This window comes from Myotis myotis, unplaced genomic scaffold (genome assembly GCF_014108235.1).
Source record: "Myotis myotis isolate mMyoMyo1 unplaced genomic scaffold, mMyoMyo1.p scaffold_m19_p_7, whole genome shotgun sequence".
NCBI lineage: Eukaryota > Metazoa > Chordata > Mammalia > Chiroptera > Vespertilionidae > Myotis > Myotis myotis.
The window spans coordinates 70561687-70578822 of record NW_023416379.1 but is presented as its reverse complement, the minus strand read 5'-3'; the positions used below and the strand labels follow the sequence as shown (position 1 = coordinate 70578822).

Below are 17136 nucleotides of genomic sequence, written 5' to 3'. Positions count from 1 at the left end.
AAAAATTAATGAGAGGCGTGACATCACCAAGTTGTGACTCAGGTTGTTCCTGACTTTGCTCCCGCTCAGAGGAAGAGCAACTAACATTCAATCATGAGCTCCAACGACAGAATCCTAAACCACGAAGGTGAGGCTGTACCACAGAGTCCAAGAGAGACGACTTCCGAAGGGTGATAGAAGTGGCTACATGTTCACTGCACTGCCCCGCCCCGACCCAGGCCAAGGCAGCACAGCATGGAGAGCCTTCCCTTAGACTCCAGTTCTTCCACTGCGAAATAAAGAACCCGGAGGGGAACGACGAGCCCTCTCCCAGCACTGTGTTGCTTTTCAGGAGCCCCTACTCCAATTTTGCACCATGTGGGTTACAGGAGAATATTTGGGACTCAATGACTGGAATCTGACTGTGACAAAGAAAGGGATGCATGCTTTTGGTGATAAGATACTCAGTACTACGGATATAATGTACGATATGACTATAGCTACCACTGCTGTGTGATAAGAGAACTGTTAAGACAGCAAATGCTGTGAGTTCTAGTCACAAGGAGAAAATATGTTTGTTCCTCTTTCTATATTATTTATTTTCATTGTATCTGGATGAGAAGATGGATGCAGCAGAACCTATTATGGTGATCATTTCACAATATATGTAAATCAAATCGGCCTTCCATAATCCTTAGGCTCACACAGTGATGTATGTCAATGATTTCTCAATAAAAGTGAAAAAAAACCTATTTAAATAATTCAAAAATTTTAAGAAATTCAAAATGAATGATACTTGTTGAAAAATTAAAGTAGCCTTTTTAAGCTACATAGAGGCACCATTAAAATAATATGTTTAAAACACTATTGCTGTGCTCGCTTCGGCAGCACATATACTAAAATTGGAATGATACAGAGAAGATTAGCATGGCCCCTGCGCAAGGATGACACGCAAATTCGTGAAGCGTTCCATATTTAAACAAACAAACAAACAAACACAAAAAAAACACTATTGCTTAGCTACTATGTGAATACTTATATTCTGGCATCTAGTAAGAATATCATAAAAATCATTTAAGGGCACAATTAGGATCTTGGCTATAATACTGAGAAATTATGAACTTTATTCTATGAAGAACTGACCAAATTATTCTAGACTCTCTGGCTTCCCCAAATAGGGCATGAGAGGCTGGTTAGCTCTCCTTAAATAAATTCCCACATCTATTTCTCCTGGAGAATGCTGAAATAAAAATAACCATGATGTAGCCTGGACAATATAAGGCTGAAAGTTCATCAGAGTGTCCGGCCTCATGGCTTTTAATTTAGTCTTCTTATTTGAAACCCATTGTGTCTTTACTGTCCATGAAATCTCACCATGATGGCATCTCTCATAAAGTCCTGATATTCCACTGCAAGCTGCTGTACAGGATGACTTTGTGCAATCGATATATCACATAGTTGAGTCTTTTATTCCTTTGCATATTGTTTAAATCATTAATATCATTCTATTTCATTCAACCGATGTTATCAGGTATCTATTATGTACTACACACTTTTGCTGAGCTCCAAGACTACCATAGTACCTTTTCTCAAAGAGTTGATAGAAAAATTTAAAAACAAAACAAAGGCTCACAAAATCTTGATTTATAATTTCTTAGAAAACAAAAAAAAATCAGTTTATATTAAAAATTTAAGAATTTAGATAAATATTACACTTATTTCAGTATGGATTGAAAATTTAATTTATCCTGCCTTAAAAAAAATAGATGTCATATCTGTCTGAAATGTTACATTCTGGTTTTTTGTTAATTTCATATTTTTTTTCTGAATAAATTGCAAGTTGCTCTTTATTAAATATTCTGCATGAGGACAATAGGACTCATATACACTTAATCTATGATAAGATAGTACTTTACCTTACACTACCTCACTAATAGTTTACTATTTGAATGTCAATGAAACAAGCTATGTTATCTCTCTATTGAAAGAAAATGTTTTCCTTTGTGTAAAAGGAAGAGACATGGATTCTATGGGAACAGACCTAGGTTCAAATCCTGAATCAGATAATGACTAGGTGTGTAATTCTAAAAAAATCACAGTTGCATTTGTTGGCAGTGATCCTTAAGTAAATGGTGGCTATCATCATCATCATCACCAATGATATAAATAATAAGCTATATTTTCTTCCCTAAGTTTATATCAAAATGCAGATACAGTAAGAATGAGCACTTCAGTTATTTTCTAAAGAATGCAGGTGGGTGTATCTCAGTCACTGTACATTTTAGCTCATATTTAACAACTGAATTTAATATTTAAAGTGTTTATATGTGCATTATTTATCCTCTACATTAGTCCACTCTTGACTTGATCTAAATGAAATTATATAAAAAGGAAAATTTAAAGCCATGTATAAAAAATATAGTGGAATTACAAAACAATTTGTGGGGTAAAACATTTGATTGTAATATTTCAGATACCAAAATGAAAATAGAACCCTTATTTTTTGAAGCTATGACCCCCCAAAAAAAATCTCCACTATAAACCCAATAGCAAAACTCTAAACATTCCTCAATAGCTTATCTGAGAGCTAAAATAGTAAAATAAATCTTATAGTCAATATATTTGATTCAAAAATTAATATTAGTCTGTTAATTTGACATTTTCTAAACATAAGTGTAATTTCATATATTGAGAATGGCTTGTCACTCATTTATCAATTTAATCATTTAATATACAGTAAACAAATAGCTTTGAAGACATTCTATGCTTGAAGCATTGCACACCATATTGCAGAAGCAAATATATATATATATACATATGATTTGGCACTCTTTATCAAGAAATTTACTGTCAAGTGAAAGGAGAAGCAAATAAGAAATCAATATAATGCAATATAGTAAGTGCATTTTGGGGGGTAAGAAGATAATAACACAGTAGCACAATTCAAGGTCACAAAAAATGGGAGATGTAGAAGGAACTGTCTGAAAAGTGATATGTAAAATGAATTGCAGGTGATTCTGTCAATTATTTCTGAAAATATAATTTTGTTAATGATTGCTTAGAAAAAGTGAAATATGTAAGAACTTTGCATGAAAAACTGTAATTTACACAAAATATATCCCAAATAGCAATCTATATATACATACAGGGAATATGCTAATTAGCTGAGCATGAGGACCGCTCAGGAGGTGGCTGCATCATGATCCCCTACCCCAGTGGCCACGGGGAGGCTAGGGCTGGGGGCCGGCTGGGGCAGGGACACAACACACAGGAGCGCCCGCCCTTACCCCAGCAGACACAGCGCTGTGGCCAGCCAGCACTACGTGGGTCAGGAGCTGTTCCTGGCCCCCCACGGGGTGCTTCCTCACACGGCTGGAGGCAGGGCACCTCCTCGCGTGATTTCAATCTTTCACTGGGCCTATAGTCTTATCTAATAATAGACAAACATGGTAATTAACCATACCTCCGCTATGCTTTCCATTGGCTAGTCAGAATATGCAAATTAACTGTCAACAAAGATGGCAGCCGGCAGCCATACAGCTGAAGCAAACATGAGGCTTGCTTGCTCCAGTGATGGAGGAAGCCAAGGTTCCCTGCCTGCCACAGCAGCTCTGAGCTCCAGTCTAAGCAACAATGTTGCAATTATAGAAGCTAAACAAACCCAGATACCCACTGTCAGCCGGCATTGGGCTCAGAGCTTAAAGCGCCAGTGATGGCAACAGAGTTTCAATTATAGCCACGGCCTCAGAGCTGGAGCCAGCTCTCAGTTCCAGTGACAGCTATAGAAGGTAAATAAATCCCAGAATATAAAAAAAAGAGGCTGGGAGCTTCAGTCACCCACCAGCCTGAAAACGGCCCTCAGCCCCTCACCCAGATTGGCCAGGCACCCCAGTGGGGACCCCCACACTGAACAGGGTGTGACCAGCTGCAAACAGCCATCAGCCCCTCACCCAGGCTGGCCAGGCACCCAAGCGGGACCCCCACCCTGATCTGGATCACCCTTCAGGGCAAACCAGCCGGCCCCCACCCATGCACCAGGCCTCTATCCTATATAGTAAAAGGGTAATATGCAAACTGACCCTAACAGCAGAAAGACTGGGAATGACTGGTCACTATGACACACACTGACCACCAGGGGGCAGGCGCTCAATGCAGGAGCTGCCCCCTGGTGGTCAGTGCTCTCTCACATGGGGAGCTCTGTTCAGCCACAAGCCAGGTTGATGGCTGCCCCTACAGCAGTGGTGGTGGGAGCCTTTCCTGCCTCCTCAGCAGCGCTAAGGATGTCTGACTGCAGCTTAGGTCTGCTCCCCGCTGGCAAGTGGACATCCCCCGAGGGCTGCCGGGCAGCCAGAGGAATGTCTGATTGCACTCTTAGGCCCAATCCCCTGGGAAGCAGGCCTAAGCCAGCAGGTGGTCATCCCCGGAGGGGTCCCAGACTGCAAGAGGGCACAGGCTGGGCTGAGGGTCCCCCTACCACCGACTGCACAAATTTTTGTGCCCTGGGCCTCTAGTATGAAATAAAAGACTAATTTTCTCTTCCAGACATAATAGAGTAACAAAATAAAATTTAAGTTTAATTTCTAAACAACTGGGAGCAGAACAGCACATATGAAGCAAGTCTTCAGACATTTCACAAGAAGCTACACATGGCCGCGAACCTCTTGATTACTCCATCGCACTACCTGAAAAGTGCCTCTGGACTCTAACACAGACTATGGGAGGGTAAACTGACTGGTATTCTCCATGAATTGAGGAGACAGAATAAAAAGAAATTCAGGGAGGTCAAGAAAGCTAGAGCTAGCTGGGCACAGTACCAGAGCGAAGAGAGTCACACAGAAAGCTCCAGAGATCTATGGGGTCGTCCTCAAGTTTTCAAATGAGTACTAATCATCATAATTATGTGAGCAAAGTATGAGGTTGGGAATGAGCAACCAGAAAACAGCATTTGAACAAAGATCTGATTAAGGTTGTAAAACAGATTGCTCAGAAAATGCGTGTAGAGGGAAGGAAGATATTACTTCCCCCATGCCTGAGGACTAACAAAGGTAGTTCAACTGAAGGAGGATGAACCTGCAAAAGAGAACAAGAAGTAGCATTCAGAGAGAGGGGACGAATTAGTGAACACAGTGCCAAGATCTTCCCCTTGTCAAAGTCCAATAGTTTTAAACATAGCTTCCAATATTTTTAAGTGTCTACAGCATTTGAACAAATATGAATAAAAACAAGAACCTCTCCCTACATCAGCACAAAAATTGTCCGTTGACATAGGAATGGCAAGATGATTTCATCACAATAGACAATTCAATGCAGAAATTGTTTGACACCGATTCCCATTCACTCTGTGGGGACACTGTGGGGGAATAAAGACAAGAGAAGGAATGCTGAATAAATTATGTAAATATTATAGAAGATTATATATAGTGATAGATGGATCTAAAAAATATGATCCTCATTGGGACCCAAATGCCAGAAACACTAAGATGGCTCCTAGGAGAAATGAAGTTGTGACAGAACCCTTTGAAACAAAAATAAAACTTCAGCAGGATTTGGGGATGAAAGCCATTTTCAATTCAGAAGGCAGCTTTGGTAAAGCCTTCAGTATGATGCTAAGGAAAATAACTCCAGCATGAGAGAAAAAAGCCTTTCTTCTGGGAATATACAGACAACTATTACTTGATATTCTTTAAGAGAGAGTGAAAGTTTTGGGGAAATGTACAGAGAAATCTACAAAGTAGAAGGATCTGAAATAGCAATGGATAAGAAAAATCGATGTTTAAAAATGATAAAACAAAGCAAAAGGAACCGCATAAATAATCAGCACGCCATTATATATGAAGTTCCCTCTTTCATAAATTGTTATTTATATACTGTTTTAAATTACATCCCATTTCTGTAAAAACTCACTTAGTTTTGCATATTTTATTATAGGAAAAAGTGATTTAAAAGTACCATGCATCACCCTGGCGCCAGAGAAATCACTTAAATAGTCACACAATGTTTATTAATTTATATCATAGTATTTCTCATTATTTAGAAGATTATTTGTCTAAAATGCATTATGTACATGAATAAGATAGACTTCGTATTTGAGCATATATTTTTAACCAGATTGAGTATTTGTATTGAAAGTAATAACCTTTGGGAGATAATTTAGCACTATGTTTGAAATTGGTATCAAAGACAAAGTGTAAGAACATTTATGGATTAAAAATGATGTGACTAGCTTTGAGTTATATACTTGAGGTTAAAGAAATAAATAAAAATGTTGCTTCATTGTTCAAATATATTACAAACTACCTATTACAAAAGAATTCCAGCTGACTTGATATCAATTATTTTAAACTGAAAATAAAAGATCATATACAGACTATTTTCAGTATAAATGTACACAGTCATGTGGCATTCCTTGGGTCTCCAGCTCAATATACTCAGTTGCTATAGAAACCATTTCTAAGGAAACAGGAGAAAGAAGTATGAGTATTTCTATTGCTGGCTGTGTGCCTGAAAGCAATGAAGAGTAAACAATTAGTAATACTTCTCTTGCATATAGGTGCTTATCAATTAAACAAATGAACTGAAGAATACATACAGTTTCATGCTCATAGTTTATCTATATATATATATATATATATATGTGAATGAAATAATATTTCATTCATATATATATATATACACATATATATATGAATGAAATAATTTTTAATGTTACATTTCATTTAATCACACACACTAACAATGTAACAATGAATGGATAACCATACAAATGATGCACTGGAAAAAAGAACATTTGTCACCTCTCCAAAATTAAGTCAGTTGAAATCTCCAATTGTAAAGAGGCTAAATGTAACTATTTTGTAACATACGGAAAAATCATAGAAACTTGTAATCAGAGAAAATCTAACTCACTTCTTCACTTGTCAGAAGGAGAAGCTGAGGTTAGTGACTTGCACATAAAGAAATGACCTGCACATAATTTGAAAGTAATTTAAGAAGATCCAGGATATCTAGCAGAATTCAAGTTCCCAAACCCAAATCCTATTTCTTCCAGCACAAAGTTTACCTCAAAAATGTGTTTTTAGAAACAATAAAATGAATCAACTTTACACTGAATATTTACCCCTGTGCTCAATATAATCCTGGGCTTTTAATAATCAGGCTCAGTTTGCCCTATTCTCGAAACTGCTATTGGGTCAAAGTCACTGCCACTGATATTTCAATTTTATTTTATTTATTTTTCCCTTATTACTCTTTTTTTTTTCACATATAAATACTTGTATGCTTATCTCAGTCTGAACACTGAGAACTCACTTTTGCCTGCACCCATTTACCCAGATGAGATCAAGGAAAGTGGGATACTGTCCATGGTTTATCAACTGGGAATCTACCTGTGGCTGTCTTCTGGTTTCTGTCTGTCCCGCTGTGCTGACATAACAGTTCTCTGGATTCTCCTGTGTTGTAGGCATAATACTAAAAAGACCCTTTCAATGACCTTCATCCTGATTAATCTTCTCCCTTTGAGTGTGAGTGAATTCTCTGTGAATATGACATCATTCTGGTCATTACATTATTATGATAAAAGGAGATTATGTGGGTGGACCTAATATATTCAAAGGAGCCCTTTAAAAGCAGAGGTCCCCACCCTGTATCCTCCTTCAGCAAGAGAGGAAGTCAAAGAGATTCAAAGGATGAGAGAGTGTAGATAGCAGGGATGTTCTCCCTTGCTGAGATGCAGGGGTTTATGGGAAAAGACCCTGCGAATGGTCTCTAGGAGTCAAAAGCTGTACCCAGTGAGAAAACAGGCACCTAAAACAGGTTTTCATTATAAATGAATTCATAATGTATGTCAATTTCCATGTAGTTGCCTTAATCATGACCAGGTCTAAAGAAAGTATGATATTTATAGATTAGCAGGATCGAATATAATTCTTTTTGATTTTTTCCTATTTTCCCCATTAATTTTAGAATTATATTCCTATATTTTTCTGAACACAACTACGTGGACTAAGAGTATTTGAAAAGCATAAAAGTTCCTATTTAAAAGTATAAAAATATTTTAATAGTTGGCAAATACAATAGATGGCAGAAGTACTACAAATTTGGTTTAATTTACCATTTCTTATGGTAGAGTGGATAGACCAGAACACTTATCTATCTTAGGGAAACCTATTATTTTTCCCCCTAAGACTCTCATGCTTCTTCAGTCTCCTTACCTCCATTTGTTTCATACCAAGGAAAGCAGATATTTAAAAAATCCTAAGGAGCTTAAATCAATTTCAAAGGCAATTTTTTAAAAATCGACATCAAAATGTCTTTGAGAAAATTTGCTTTGAACGAAATTGAAATTAATCATGTAGGATGAGAGTAAATTTTAAAGTGAGGAAACTGCTCACCATTAAATCTAGATCTGCTTTTTTAGAAAGTCTATAAGCGCTAAGATATAAATTCTTCCAAGAAATGAATGAGAAGCATTATTGAATCATGGATTAGCTCATTTGATGTGTTAATGGGTAAGCATTTTCTTTTTAATTGATAGAAATAAGTGGAAAGCTTCATATAGAAATGTATTAAAAGATAAATGATTTAAATGGTTCTCTCTTTATGAGAAAGATTCATATAAAGAACATGAAGAATCATTTTTCAATATTGAGACAATACATGTGTTTTTATTAGCAAAACTATTAAAACTGAATTATTTTTTACCAAAATTAAACATATATAGTACATTGAGAAGCTTTCACTTGCCCACATCCCTAGTCATGTATAAATTAAAAACAACTATTCTCTAAAAACTTGTAGTATTTTTGGACTACTGGCTCTTTTCCAGAATTGTTTTGCATATTAAAGTGTAATCTTATATATTTTATCTTTAAACCTTTAAAATTACCTCTCAAAAATCTGGGCACACAAATATTTACAATTTAAAAGTTGAGGTAGGTCCTTATATTGTTTAGATAGTAAAATGAATAAAATAGTACTAAAATGAGCTTAATTTCTTACTTAGTCAATTAATATGTAATCTCTCAATAAGTTAACTTTTGAAATGAACTAAACAGAGACAATGGATTAACTTTGATTTCTATCACAAGAAATAAAGACAATTACAGCCAAATTTTAAAATACATATAAAATTAAGTTTTTGTTTTTTTTTTTTTGTTTTTTTTTTTTTTTTTTTTTTTTTGTAAGTGGAAGCAAAGTTTATTGAGAGATAGAAGAACTCTCTGCAGCAAAGAGCAGCAGGAAGGGGACCCTAAGTGGGTTACTGGTGAAGCTTCTTTGTCTCAGGTTCCAAAGTCCCCTGCCCCTTAAGCCAGTCCTGGAAAAGGTGCAGCTGGGTTTCCAGGAGAGCCAAAAGTGGGCCAGTTGTCCAGAGCTTCCATCCCATGTTGCAGCCTGGGGTAGTTCAGCATCCAAGCTAATTAAAGTGCACTGCTCCATGTGTGGAGTCCCTTATGGCCATAAGCAGGGGAGCATATCCCCTGCCATAGGAGAGCCAGGAAAGCAGTGCAACAAAGAGAGAAGAGAGCTTGCTTCTTTGTCTAGGGATTGCTGGGGTCCAACCCCAGCAGGTCCAGGGGTTCCCCATAGGTGTGGACGGAGTCGACGAAGAAGGAATGACACGGAGAAAGCGTTCAGTTGATCAGCAGCCTTGCCAGGATCTCCAGCCAGGATCTCCAGCCAAGTTCTGGTCTGGATCTCCAGAGAGGTTCTGCTTAGGATCTCCAGCCAGGTTCTGTGTCCATGTTCTCTTGCTACATTCTCCAGCCAGGTTCTGTAGCCATGTTCCCTCGCTAGGTTCTCCAGCCAGGTTCTGTCCAGGTTCTCCAGCCAGGTTCAGTCCAGGTTCTCCAGCCAGGTTCAGTTACCAGGTTCTATTCAGGTTCTCTTGCCAATTTCTGTAGTCAGGTTCAGTCCAGGATCTTTTGCCATGTTCTCTCAATCTAAGTTCTGTGTTCTAAGTTCTGTGTTCTAAGTTCTGTCCATATAAAATTAAGTTTTGCATAGAGATTATAATTTAAGAAAGATCCTTATCATTTATAGTGCGGGATTTACATATGTTTAAAAATGAAACAAATATTTTGGTGATGAATTATTCATGAGGATAATTTTGAAATAATTTCTTATTTTGCTTCTCTTTTCTCATAGAGAGAAGGTATAAGATTAGTCAATTAAATAACTGTCACTCCAAAGGTAGTACCTGCTTCCTTATTTAATGGTACTTTTCTAAATAAATACTAGAAAAATGCTTTTTCTAATTTATGCCAGAATCATTGATCAGCTGCCTCCTGAACACCCCTTACTGGGGATTGAACTCAAAACCGGGCAGGTACCCTGACTAGGAATTGAACCATGACCTCCTGGTTCATAGGTAGACACTCAAGCAATGAGCCACACTGGCCAGGAGATATTTCCTATTTTATAGTGAGAAATGTGAAGTATTCCTAAGATCACACAATTACTAACTAGAATTGGAACCAGATAGTTTGATCATAAAACCCTTATAATTTAGTAGTAAGGACCCTGTAGAGAACAATATGCTAATTTCTCTAGGGCATAATAAAAGAGTACAGGTCCTTAACATAACAATTTCAGTTTCTAATTTATTTCTGTGGAATCAAAATTGACATTATTCATATCTTATGCTTTTAATGTAAAATAAGTATAAAATTGGAGGTAATTCCTGTGGGGTTAATAAATACAAGAATACAACTTGTCAGTAGGTGAAGAAATATGTAATTTTTATAGATCCTATTGGTTTAAAAGAAGACTTTTTCAAATATAAACTATAATACTTACATACCTTCAGGTATAAATATTATCTACAAAACAAAATGTTATTCTTTATTGCTTTCAGCTGTCAAATTGATAAAAGGCAACTTTATTTTATTTTTCCCCATTACACAAAGCTTGTTAGAGTGCTGTAAAGAGTGACAGCAGCACTGGTATTGAAAAAAGAGATAGATAAGTCACTAGAGGAAATAAAAATGTATCCATAGTCTAAGTAAGATGTTAAGCTGCTTACAAAATTTCACCCAAAATAAGAGCATAGATTGAAAATCAAATAGAAAAAAAATAGTACATGGTTATAATATTAAATCAAGAGTTGTGTTTACGGTCTAAAGTTCCCAAATTGTATCTAGAATCTCTCCATTTGCAATTATATACTGGATCATAATGTCTTGTTTTCCAGCATTAAATCACTCTTTAAAAAGTAAAATATGGATGTTTCAGAGGAGAGAGAATATAAAAAGCAGAGAAATATAATAGGAATATAGGAATTTATATGTTTTTTACACTGCAGGATCCTGTAATTCAAAGCTGAGAGTTTAGGTGTTAGACATTGTCTACCATCAAATTGTATATATAGGATGAGGAGTGAGGCTCTCAGGAAGGAAGAGACAGCCTCATATGGAATGTAGGGAGCTCATGGAAAGTGGTAAGGACTGCCTCAGAGCATTAACTCTTGAATCTTCTGGAACTAATGATAAAAATATAAAAGTATTAATATGAATTAAAGGGACCTAGTAAAGGGTTAGAAACCTCTTCCAAAGCATTCCAAGGATTTAGAACCATGTGATGTGCAAGACAATGGCTTTATTCAGAAATCAAGTATCAGAAAAGGGTACATTAGTCAACAACAAGTGAACAAGTCAAAGGTAGAATATATATTAAAAAAATCCAGGGAAAGCATCAAGCTTAGATTTCAAGTACTCATAGCTTAAAGACCAGACAGGTATTAATTGTGGTTGGGGAAGTAGCCAGGAAACTTAGAGAGCTTGTAGAGTTAGATTAAAAAAAACCTAAAAGTTTAAGGAGAGGCTAACATTTAGGTGGCAAGGGACTGCAATTATCTATAATAATAAAAGTGTAATATGCAAGTCGACTGAACAGCTGAACAGCAGAACGACTGTCTGGACGACCTTCTGGACAACCTTCTGGATGAAGCCGCAGTGGCTGCGAGGGGCGAGGCAGCTGGGGCTGCAAAGGCCTACTCTTGCATGAATTTCATGCACCGGGCCTCTAGTATATTCATAAAATCCTAAAAAGTGACTCCACAAAAATTAGTGATAGTCCTATTTTTCAGATGATTCACAGCGGCTCTTCAGATAACTTTTCTAAAACCAAAAAACATGCCGAAACCGGTTTGGCTCAGTGGATAGAGCGTCGGCCTGCGGACTGAAAGGTCCCGGGTTTGATTCCAATCAAGGGCATGTACCTGGGTTGCAGGCATATCCCCGGTGGGAGATGTGCAGGAGGCAGCTGATCGATGTTTCTCTCTCTCATCGATGTTTCTAACTCTCTATCTCTCTCCCTTCCTCTCTGTAAAAAATCAATAAAATATATTTTTAAAAAAATAAAATAAAATAAAACCAAAAAACTAGTAATGGGAATGCTATGATTTGTTCATCTTCCAAGCTTCTGCCACTTACCTAACAATGCAGTTGTAGAACTCAGAGTTTTTAAAAATCTAGACAAACAGCCTGGGAAATGAATAAGGATTCTGCACAAAATTTTTGTCTTTAGTGTGCCTTTACAGGAAGATGGTGAGCCACACGGGAAGACTATCATAAGACAACAGCAGGCAGAAATTGGAGTGATGTAGCTGCAAGCCAAGGAACACCCAAGATTGACAGCCAGCACAAGGAACTAAGAAAAAGCAAGGAAGAATTCCCCTCTATCGGCTTCACAGTAGGGCCCTACAAACAACTTGTTTTCAGACTTTTAGGTTCCAGAAATATGAGACAATAAATTGCTGTTACTTTAAGCCACCCAGTTTGTGCTACTTTGTTATGGCAGCCCAAGGAAGCTAATACATTTCATCGAAATATATTCATAATTTCAGCCTCTGTATCACAGTTACAAAATTTCAGCATCAATGTTATCAAATCTCATCAGCATCTGTCGTCTTTTTAAATATTTCTAACCCTAGCATCTTCGCTCTCAATAGTCATATTACATCGTTAGTTCTCTTCACTCCATTTGGCTTCCTGCTTTATCAAACACACAGCACATACCTAACAGACATACAAACACATACACGGAGTATACTAATTATACTGTCACGCCATCAGGGCACAGATAGCTTGAATTATTAAATATTGTGATTAGGAGAGAGTTCCTCCATATAACTCAAAGTCACAAATAAATTTGCAAGAATAAGTATGGATTAACATATATTTCATGTTGATCATGACTAGTTAATTCATGGCAGATGCAGAAGTTAGAGGGTCTTTCACAGGGGCATAGTCAGGATTGTCATTATAAACTTATCAGACTTTTGCATTGTAACATCTATTATTAGATACAGTTTTATAGCTGATAAAATGCCAGATAAATGTATTATAGCATGTCTGGAAAAAATTGGTTTGCATAATTTTCCCTTATTTGTCTTCATAGAGTGGCTTAAGATACTTTTCTCTGCTTAATAAAACAAGTTACCAAAAAATAAATGAAAATAATCCAATGTATCATCAAATTCTGTTGGCTTGCCCTTCACACTATATCCAGAATTTGATCATTTCTCAAGACTTTACTGCTGATAGCTGGACTGAGCCATGGTCATTTCTCACCTGGACTGGGGCATCTGAGTCCTAACTGTTCTCCCTGCATATTTGCCGGCCCCAGTCCCAACTACTAATCAATTCTCAATAATGCAGCCAGAGTGACCACCCAGATTATGTCATCTCTCTGCCCAAACCCCTGGAATAATTGTGTTTCACTCAGAATAAAAGACAAACACTTAAAATGGCTTAAGGTTCTTAGGATGTGATTTTGTTTGCTCTACCCTATTATCAATTTGACTTCATCCTCTAAAAGTCTCTCTCATTTACCTGATCCACCACCATGGTTCCCCTGATGTTCTCAGAAAATGTCAAGTGCACACCTGCTTTAACACAGCATTGACCATTTACTCTTTATGGGACAGTCTTCTCCTTATATTTACACAGCTCTCATCTCCTTCAAGACGGCTTACTCAAAGAGATCAAACCTGATCATACTATTGTTTCTCACCCCTCAACCCAGACCTTGTGACACCCAGCCCTCTACTATTCTACTCTATTTTTTCTTTTATCCATATAGGCTATCACATCATATATATGTATTTATATTATATATGCAAATGTTTTATATACATATATAATATAGAGGATAAATATACTGTAGAATAGAAAATAAAAATATTATATATTAACAAGAGGCCTCATGCATGAAATTCGTGCAAGAGTAGTCTTTCCTTCCCTTGGCTGCCAGCACCGGCTTCCCTCTGGCACCTGGGACCTGGGCTTCCCTCTGACAACCAGCAGGCATCCTGTACCCAGGCTTCCCTCACAGCCCTGGCTTCATCCAGAGGTCATCTGGAAGGAGTCGGGTCTAATTAGCATATTATGCTTTTATTATAGTTATACATACCTACATATACACTCTCTACATATATTAGAACTATACTATGAAGACTTTGTTACATATAACAGGTTATATAGAAATATAGGTTTATTAAGCTTAGTGTTTGCAATCTGTCCCTTTCCACTAGGAAATAAGCTCTAAGAGGGCAGGAGGCATCTGCTTTGTTTAGCAGTGAATCACACACACCATAATTAGAGACCAGGACCTGGTGCATCCTCAATAAAATGTGTTGCTAACTGAAACATGGTTACTAAGAAAGAACATATGTTATGCTAATCTTAGAAGATAACACTGTCAAGCAGTTTGAGTAATATCTTAATTATTGACATTAAATAGCATCTCAAAATATTGTTGATGGACATTCATAAAAGTGACAACTAGACATACTGAACTATGTGCTGCAAGTATAAACAGACTTGAGAGGCAACTGAAATATCTTTTTATCAACTTACTATCTACAGAAGCAAAAGAACTGAAAAAAAAAAAAAAAAAAACTATGTTGGTGCATAGACAAGTCATTTCCCACATTAAAAGATTTAGACATGTGGGCCCTGCTCAGGGGCCAAGGACCACGGGCTTCAGGCTTAAATATGTCCATTTCAAAATAAAAAAAATATTAACTGATATTTTTATGATTATTTAATACTTATTTTTGAAACTAGTTAGTCCTCATAGAATTTATTTTGGTGTAAGGTAGAGAGTATTAATTCTCAAAATAACAATGCATCAACATAATTTAGTAAATACTAAAACATTTCCCTAAAATTCAAATCCTTTTTTGATGTATTTTATATCTATCATGTATATCTGGATTTGTATTCTATTTCCTTTATATGCATCTCCTGTAATAATAACATACCATTTTATTACAATTTATTTTAATATGTTACATAAACATACAAGCTCCCTTATTACCATCTCTATTCACTATTCCCTGTTATTCTCTTGCACTTTAAAACGACTTAAGTTCTAAATATTATTCCATTTTAACTTGTTTGAAATTGCTTTATACTTTTCAGATATAGTGTTTATGTAGTATTAAGAGCTTAAAAGTCTGAGGCCTCAAATAAGGACATCATAACTCCATTAATATAATTTTATGGCTATTTAGTGAACTTTACCTTTCAAACTCTGCTCTGTATAGTTTTAAGCAGTAGTTTGTGTTTTGTTTTTGTTAATTAATGAGATTGACAAAATGGTCTGTAAAAAATATGTGCACATGTGTACATAAGGCATTTTGACTTTGAGTTTAATGACACTGCCTCTTCTGTTTCAACTTTAAGAATGGCATTGAATTTTGTTGTGATCTATTTATATTTTTTTGTGTTTGGAAAATATAAATACTAGAAAATATGAAGATAATATAAACCCTTATGATAAAAATAAAAGAAAGAATACTTTCAGTAAACTATTAATTGTCAATGTCTTTTTACTTAATGATGTGGTAAATTTTATCATTAAATGTCTTAATTTGACTCATCTTTTAATTCCTGGATAAAATAATCCTTTGTTATTTACTAGAATTTTATTAATATTATATTTGATCATATTTTAATTTAGAATTTTATGAATATGAATGGGATAAATGAAACCATTTTTTTATTTTGTGCAATTTTTGTTATCCATTACTAATTGAGAATATTTGGGGCAGAAAGCCCTGGTTGCTCTCTGTTATATTCTTCCCAAATAGTTAGTAGAAAAAAAGAGTCATATCATTGTAAGAAAACGTTGTATTGTAAGAAAACAGTATCTTTTTTTTCCTCTTAAACTTCATTTACTTCATGAATTAAACCAAACCACAAAGGCTGGTTTGGTTTAGAGGATGTCTGAGAAAGATAATTTTGACCCAATTAACCAGCACTTCTACAGTTTAAAATTATGCAAAACTTTAAGAAACATATTGATGGAGGTAACTCCATGATGCCTCACTTTGGAGTGTCATTATTTCTTCTCAGCAACCCAGTGCAGCCTGGGGAATCCACTAGAGCAAGGGAGCTCAGAATTATGGGCTTCCTACCTTTTATAATATTTTAGTATGGAAGTAGCATGTAGGGAGGAAATAATAGTACCCAATGGTCCACTTAAGAAGCCTACAAAGAAATTCTTCCTTTATCAGTTATACACTTGTTCTATATTTTGCCAGTGTCATGGAACCTAACCAAGATTTTAGCACTATAGACCATTCTACTGTGGCCTACCCCACATTTCTTTTACATGAAGATATTAAACCAGATGTGTTTTTAAAGATCAGTTCCAGCTACTGAATGGAACACCAGTAGAATACTAGAAGACTAGAAGAAAGTAAGGGTGGGTGTATATCTCCTGATCTTTTCCTGGTTGGTTTGCCTTGGATGGCCTGTGTGCTCTTCCTAAAAGCCATGGCTTCTGTAGTCTGGCAGATTTTCTCCTTAGGTTCTGGATTTTGGTAACTGCTCTTTACTTTGTCCCTCGGCGTTGGGGTAGTAACGACATTCTGCTGTTACTAGTCCCTCCAGAATCATACAGTCTCTGTTTTCCTCAAATTATACCCATATCTTTGTAAATAATTTCTTTATTAAACTCTTCCCAAATGTTCAATTAGAGTGTGCTATCTATTCCTTGATTTGGCCTTGGACAACACAGTGGGTGAGCATATTGGAAAGTGTCAACATGTGCCTTGTAAATGATTATCATATCTCAAATAATTAGGAAAGTGAAACTGGGAGGAAATGGGGAGAACTAAAGGAGGTCAAAATCATCAAAGCATATTAGCAG

The 17136-nt window shown here is 36.3% G+C and overlaps 1 protein-coding gene and 1 non-coding gene across 2 annotated transcripts in view; one reads left to right on the top strand and one right to left on the bottom strand.

The window, feature by feature from the left end:
* Positions 1-17136, bottom strand: part of EYS (eyes shut homolog) — a 1264258-nt gene that overhangs the window by 615563 nt on the left and 631559 nt on the right.
* Positions 852-958, top strand: LOC118660931. The gene has a single exon (XR_004969095.1). It is a non-coding gene; the product is annotated as a U6 spliceosomal RNA (small nuclear RNA).